Below are 8,413 nucleotides of genomic sequence, written 5' to 3'. Positions count from 1 at the left end.
ACTGATAAATTCGTTAGTAAATCGATCAAACGTGTGTGAGTGGATTTGCGTAAAGATGATACGTGATACGATTAATGTGACAGACAAAAAATTTATTATTATTCAGTGTTGGATTTGTGAGAATCTTGTCGGAATTCACAGATGTGGTATTATTCTACCTTTTTCCAGCTCGATTACGTATGAACATCTCTACAAGATATGAACATCTCTACAAGGTATGTGAGAGAGAGAAAGAGAGAGAGTGAGAGAGAAAGAGAGAAGGAGGGAGGGGGAGTAAGCGTTAAAGAGAGGTGGGGGGGGGGATACGCGTGTATTATCTTGACACGCGTTTCATACGTAGCAAGCAGCTGATTGCAATCGGGCGCCCCGCGTTGGACGATGAGTTGCGTCGCTCCTGCCTACCTTCCGTACGCGACCCGTGATTTGCTAACTTTTTTCCCTTGTAATTAAAAAACAGCTTCGGATAAAATTTTGACTAAGGAAGAATTGTCTTAGAATCACGTCAGGAATACATTATTTTAAAGACAAACGCGTTTTCTGAGATACCCTGTATGTTAATACATCCTGATCAATTTTTTGTCGTAAAATGCAGGTACAAAGAACATTAAATGTTGCATATAAGTTTATGTACGAGTACATATTAGATAGGGTTAAATTCTGCATTCGCAAATGTAAGGAATTGCAGATACATTCGATTGATTACGATATATTCTTAAAAATTATCTATCTGTTCGCGCGCGCGCGCATTCACAGATATATTCAATTTACAATTGATATGGATAAAAACGTTTAAGATATTGTAGTAGAAATTTTTCGATACAGGTACAGCCAAATATATGCAAATAATTTCTCATGAATACAGATAAATCTCGTACATGGATTTATCGGTTTCTAATGACAATTTCCGGCAGGAAAAAACTTAAAATGTTTTTTTAGAAAAATTATTTGTTGGATTATTTCCAAAGATTTATTTATTGTTTTCTCATATTGAATTATTACAGATAAATAATATACTACGTTTTATTATTTTGATTTCTCTTAAGCAAAAAATTAAATGACAATCATTGACAAATGATTCAATCTAGCTCAGGCTTATCTGAAACAAAAAGCAAATAAAAGTCATTGTACTATATATAGATTTGTTTTTTAATCCTGCACTGTCTAAACTAGTGCATATAACATGTTGAAGTGAAACAATATACTTTGGTATTTTATATCTTTTCGTTTTATTTCAACTTATTACGTCGTGTGCAACAATTCATAGTGCAGGAATAAAAAACAGACATAATAAATGTAAGAAAACGGACCAATTTTTACAAATTTTCTGCAAACATTTTAAAAGAAAAATAAGTGAAAATTTTCAAAAAAATTTCAAAGCAATTTTTATATATGTAACCAAGTTTTTACAATACCGTCTGCGATTCCACATCGGAATGATAGTCGTCATCGTTCAAACAAATGTTTACAACATTGCTATTTCCCTTCATTATCTCAGCGTTTGTTTCATCTACAATATGAGTTCATACTTTATGCACAACAGTATAAAAAATAATAGTTATATTAATAAAGAGAGAAGACACGTACAAAGATAAAGTTAATAAATAATAAGTTTCAGCTCGTGTCTTTAAACTGCGCGCAGATATATATTTTACTGTCGGATTTGCAACGCAATCATGAACTGAAATATAATATAATCTTCACAAATTAAATTCATCTTTAGTTTGACGCTATAATAGCACATCTTAATAAATTCCTGTAAATATATATATATACAGGGTGACCCATTTTAACTTAGACAGCCAAATAACTTGAAACATCGCGATTAAATAAAAAAATGTTTAAAAAACAAAAATTGTTGGATATGAAGGGACTGATAGAACTATTACCTTGACAATGACCTTGACTTTCATTTTCAAGGTTATTTGAAGGTCTACTTTCAATTTTTAAATAGAAACCCATATTTTTGATCCCGGATTTTGAAAGAGCGCAAAATTTTACGTCCAGATGAACTTTCATGTTATGGGTCAAAGTTGACCATAGAGGTCATTTCAAAGACAAATTCCTAATCGAAGCAGAAAGCCAAAAAAATCTTGATTTTTCCCGGATAGTGTTTGTGAGAAAAATTGTTGGATGTCGAGGGGAGACCAAACCATGACCCTGACAATGTCCTTGAACCCATATTTTCATGACCATTTCAAAGTCAAGTGGGGATTTTTAATAAAATTTTATGCTAGGGATAAAAGTAATTTCCTCTAAATCGACCTAGCGTGAGTTGGGCTGTTTGTTGGTTCGCACTTACCTAGACAACCAGGGGCCTAACACAGAACTGGCTACTTACCTCGGTGAAGAGATGACCCACCAGTCACATAGTGCAAAACCCTGCCCCACAGCTACCTTGGTTCAGCGCTTAAGCCTTCCCACCATCTACAAGGTCCTACAGCCCCTAAGGAAAGTATGTGATCCAGCCAGTGAAGGCAAGGTCGTATGGTGATCCAGCCAGTGAAGGCAAGGTCGAGTGGTGACCCAGCCAGTGAAGGCAAGGTCGAGTGGTGACCCAGCCAGTTAAGGCAAGGTCGAGTGGTGACCCAGCCAGTGAAGGCAAGGTCGAGTGGTGACCTAGACAGTTAAGACAAGGTCGAGTGGTGACCCAGCCAGTTAAGGCAAGGTCGAGTGGTGACCCAGCCAGTGAAGGCAAGGTCGAGTGGTGACACAGCCAGTTAAGGCAAGGTCGAGTGGTGACTCAGCTAGTGAAGGCAAGGTCGAGTGATGACCCAACCAGTTAAGGCAAGATTGCATTGTTATCAGCTCTCTCCGCATGGAGGAGATGCTCAAAGTGTGCACCATTATTTTCTAAGTATAACAGTAATCGATGGCGAAAGTTACGTTGTACATTTCCAAGCATTAAAGGAGTTATCGCTTCACAAGCTCTTCTTATTCTTTCCATCATATTCAATCTTGTCGTTAGAGCTTCACTATACACTGCATCTTTAACGTATCCCCATAAAAAGCAATCAAGGGGGTTCAAATCCGGTGATCTCGGAGGCCACAAAACTGGTCCACCCCGCCCTATTCACCGATTTAGGAATCTTTGATTCAAAAACATCCGTACAATACGAGCATAATGAGCAGGAGCTATCTTGTTGATACCATAAATTTAGTCTAACTGCAAGGGGAACATTCTCTAGGTATGCTGGCAAATCATTTTCGAGGAATTCCAAATACATTGGACTATTAATTGTACGTTCAAAGAAATGAGGTCCAATGACTTGGCCATTGCAAATGCCTACCTATACGTGTAAACTTCAACGATGTTGATTAAGCACCTCACGATGTGGATTTTCTGGTGACTAATAGTGGCAATTATGCCTATTGAGACTACCATTGCTGATGAATGTTGCTTCATCACTGAAACAAACATTACTGAAAAAATCGAGATTCTGATCTAACATCTTAAGAGCCCATCTACAAAATTGTACTCTGAGTACGTAGTCGGCCTCACTTAATTCCTGTACCAGAGTAATATGATACGGATGGTAATTGACTGATCGTAACAATCTGTGCCGTAGTTTGAGGGGGATTCCCAGTTCTCGTTCTACATAACTGGTACTAATATGAGGATTTTGATGAACCATAGCCAAAACTGCGAGCAATCTAGGGTCATTATTATTATGAAGTCTATTCCTTCCCTTTCGCGATGAAGTGGATTATTACGAAATCTCCTTTCAATGTTAATAATTTGTTGAGCAGTAGGATGGCGGCGATTTGGGAATCGCTCCGCATAAGTACGGGCAGTAAGTCTGTAATTTCTACCACATTCACCAAAGGTTATAAGAATATCGACTACTTCTGTAGGCGTATAATTTGCCATTTTACTGACCAGAATTTTATCAGATTACAAATGTTAAAAAAAATACATAAACACTTGTGACTTTGGCACTAAATCGACAAAATTTTGGAGGGATACTTAGAGGAACTCCATCAGATGGAAAGTTTAATTTTCGATTTTGAAGGTAAGGTATGCTAATATCTAAAGAATCACAACAAGAAAATACATATGTAGCATAAAATTTTATTAAAAATCCCCACTTGACCTTGAAATGGTCATGAAAATATGGGTTCAAGGACATTGTCAGGGTCATGGTTTGGTCTCCCCTCGACATCCAACAATTTTTCTCACAAACACTATCCGGGAAAAATCAAGATTTTTTGGCTTTCTGCTTCGATTAGGAATTTGTCTTTGAAATGACCTCTATGGTCAACTTTGACCCATAACATGAAAGTTCATCTGGACGTAAAATTTTGCGCTCTTTCAAAATCCGGGATCAAAAATATGGGTTTCTATTTGAAAATTGAAAGTAGACTTTCAAATAACCTTGAAAATGAAGGTCAAGGTCATTGTCAAGGTCATAGTTCTATCAGCCCCTTCATATCCAACAATTTTTGTTTTAAACATTTTTTTATTTAATCGCGATGTTTCGAGTTATTTGGCTGTCTAAGTTAAAATGGGTCACCCTGTATATATGGGGATGTTATTTCTTGTTGAACTTTTACTTACAAGCATTTTACATCATAAACAAAAATCTTTTATAAATAAAATATTTCCTAGTTAAAAGAGTAATTAAACATTAACATAAGATAAATGTGTAAGAAAAAAGAACTAAATGTATAATTATATGAAATAAATTTTTAAAAACTGTATTGCTAATGCCACGAATTTACCCGTTGTATCTGTAGAAAGTTTGTTATTGAGCGCAATAATGAGACAGAACCAGTCTACTTACAATCAATAAGCATGACAATATTGAATAACGATGTGTGTCAATCACTTCTGTAATCGATTTAAAATCTCTTTGAAACATCGTTAAACATAATCACATAAGGAAAACATGCCTTCTTAATGCGTGCTTATTTTGATTGTTTGTAAGGATTTATTGTTGGAAGGAATTTTATCGTGAAGGATGTGGCGGTGTTGAGAAAAGGAGCTATTCTCTCTCATTATATTTTTACATGCCCATGTCATGGAATTTCTTGACAAAATCCGAAAAGTATTGCGCTTCCTGACTGAGTGCTTATCACCATTGCAATGGGAAGACGGGATGATACCGTACAGCATGATGAAACGCCTGATTACAATGGCTGTAATTGTTGTGGAAGAGAATAATGACAATAAGACTGTCGTATATGTTAAAAGACGTGAAAAACGCCAATGGGTGGCTGATATACTCGATAGCGATGACTTGACCAGTGAGACCCTCGATGCTGATTACGAAGATATAGATTCTTTACGAAATCTGAATATTACTAATACTGTGTGATGTGGAAATCATGTTAATAATTGTGCGTTACAGAATGTATTTAAAATATACAATTGGTGATCGCAACGTCAAAAACAATTATATAATATCAAGTTTAAAAAATAAAGAAGATAAAAATAAGAAATTAAAAATAAAGAAGAATGAGATTTCTTTTTCAAATACATTTTTCTTTCTTTCCCTGTAATTAAGAATCTTTCAATAATGATCACCGTTCAGTAGTAGTTCGATATACCTACACTGAGAGAAAAACGGCGAAAAACGATATCCAACCTAAGCAAATACTGTCTAGATGTGGAATCACATGTTCAACTAATAAAAGAGAAAACCCGCGATTGAAAAAAAAACGGAAATATAAAAACTCACGTAAGAATAATGTGAATCACAACTAGATGGTTTGGAAGGGATAAGTTCATCCTCTTTCTCGAAATCAAAATCCTCAGAGATGTCGCATCACCAATAAGTTTTTAGGAATTTAAAATTTACAGTGTGGGTGGAGCAAATTTAGAGATAAGTCTCCAATAACAATCTCAGAAACAAATTTTCCACCAAAAGCGGAAAATCCTGCCAATCTGAATCTTCAATTTTCCTACTTAACACATCCCATTAAGGAACCAAGATATTCCAATATAAACCATGACACCGCTCGATCCTTCGCAATTATTTTTCCAGAGTTGCAGCTTATGAGCTTGCTTTTATTTTCTTTTTGTAATTATTATATAATTTGTAAAATGAATATAAATAAAGTGATAATATTCAAGACATTTTTCACAAGTGCTAGTTCAAGTGAGAGTGACGATGAAGATATAAAACTATTTCTTGATGAAAGTAAACGTCGAAAAATACCGAGAATAAAATATTTTATTGAGACAGTAATACATGCATATAATAATAAAGAATTTAAACAACATTTTCCGTAAGTTAATATATGTAGTAAAGTATAACTAATTGCTTATTTTACTTTCAACCTTATATATGATTTCCAGGATGAGTCGCAACACTTTTTATTTTATACTAAATCTTTGCTATCTGAGAAAAGTGGTCCTGTTATTTCACCTGAAAAGCAATTGTATATTGCTTTGTATGTATTAGGAACACCTGATTCATATAGGTAAATATATATATTTACATATATTCTTATATTTATTTCTATAAACTTTTTCTACTTCAAGCGAGAATTTACTTATAAATTGGATAAAGGAACATAAAAGTCAATTAGCCAGATATACGTGCAAGTGTATGATATATATGAAATAATTTTGTCGTGAATATACAATATATACAAACAAGATGACGCAAACGTTTCGACCTTATATTAGATCATCTTCAGTGCTTATATAAATTTTTAAATATGTAACGACGCTTTCTTAAGCGGTCGTTTCTTGAGTGGTCTGCTTCTATTTTTTCATTTTGAATTTGACGGCGTTTTAACCGGTAATTGTAGGACTATACGACTTAATCTTGTAAATAATCAATTAACTTTTTATTTATTTATTTATGTATACTGAAGAAAGTCTGCTCAAGATCGAAACGTCTATATTTTATTATCACAGATGTGTGTGTGTTCAAAATAAAATTTTAATCTCGCTACCAAGAACTTGCGTTGTGGTGTATGCCCTTTATTTCAAGTTATTTTTATATTAAGATTTTACCATTTTTATTTATGTAGATCTATTGTAACCAAGTTTGATGTAGGAAATGCTACAGCTTGGCGAGCCGTAAAAAGAGTAGTAAAAGCTCTGTGTTATTTTCGGAACTATTTTATTCATTGGCCGACATTTGAGGAAACGGAAATCACTACATATATAGAAAGAAAATATAATTTTCCTGGCGTAATTGGAATTATAGATGGAACACACATTACAATTGCAGCTCCAAAAGAAAATGCGCTTGCTTATATCAACCGGAAAGGACATCACTCTATACAGTTACAAGTATATAATACATTATAAAATACTAAATTTTCATGTCGATTCTATTAAGAAACAATATACAATATTGCTCTTGTTTATAGGTTGTTTGTAATGAAAAGAAAGAGTTTATCCACTGCTACGCTGGAATGCCAGGATCAGTGTGATATCAGCATGATATGAGTGTTTAAATATTCTGGATTACAACAAAAATACAATGACAATTCTTTTGATAATAAACACCTCATAGGCGATTCAGCTTATACTCTGCAAAAATCTGTTATGGGGTGCCATATAAAGACAATGGACATCTAACAGCTGACGAAACCAATTATAATTATGCTTTATCTGGAAGCAGAATGTTCGTGGAACAGTCTATAGGTCTTTTAAAAGGACAATGGAGATATTTATTAGACAAATTGCCAATGCGAAGGACAGACCTCATCCCCTACTATATTATTGCTTGCTGTATTCTCCATAATATTTGTCTCATGCGAAGAGATGAGATTGAATATCCAGTTATTCTTCCAAACGAGATTGTTGAAGATGCTGGACCTTTAACTGTTACTCCAGAACAACAACAAGAAGGAATTATCAAAAGAGAACAAATAAAAAATTCTCTTGTGTAAATTTAACTGACAATTGCATTTTGCATAATAGCATATATTTCTATTTCTATGTATTACACTGTTAATTGTCTTAGTTAATAATTGTCTTAGTTAATATAAAAATAATTTCATTTTGCTTAGGATACATTTTTTTACTTAAAATATAAACAAAACGATAGCTTCTTTTAAATATATGTATACAAACTAAAAAAAATGTATTCCTTAATATACTTATAATATACTTATTATATGTCAGAATGAGTATCATTGCTCTTTGGTAAACGTAAATCATTGGCAAAGAATATAAAAACAAAGTTAAGTCATAAAACAATAAATATCTAAAAATGAAACAACAATATTTCTTTCTTTTAAATTAAATTACAGCTTTTTTTTTAATATCTTTGAGAATTGCTAGTTTGTCTTCTTTATATTTTTTGTCAATCTCTAACTTTTGCTTTTTTAATTGTAAAAATTGTGCCATATAATCGTCCCTATTTATGTTACCACGTTTTGAACTTCCTGAAAAGTTTGTTATATTTGTATAAAATGTAAGTTATTCATTTTTTTGTTAAATGAAGAAAAA

At 33.5% G+C, this 8,413-nt stretch overlaps 1 pseudogene; it reads left to right on the top strand.

Annotated features, from left to right (window-relative positions):
- The first annotated feature begins 6,043 nt into the window (after positions 1 to 6,043).
- LOC108721117 (putative nuclease HARBI1) lies at positions 6,044 to 7,851 on the top strand (annotated as a pseudogene).
- The last annotated feature ends 562 nt before the right edge of the window (positions 7,852 to 8,413 follow it).

Source organism: Mycetomoellerius zeteki, unplaced genomic scaffold (genome assembly GCF_001594055.1).
Source record: "Mycetomoellerius zeteki isolate Tzet28-1 unplaced genomic scaffold, Tzet1.0 scaffold160, whole genome shotgun sequence".
In the NCBI taxonomy this organism is placed as follows: domain Eukaryota; kingdom Metazoa; phylum Arthropoda; class Insecta; order Hymenoptera; family Formicidae; genus Mycetomoellerius; species Mycetomoellerius zeteki.
This window is presented reverse-complemented; position numbering and strand designations above follow the sequence as displayed.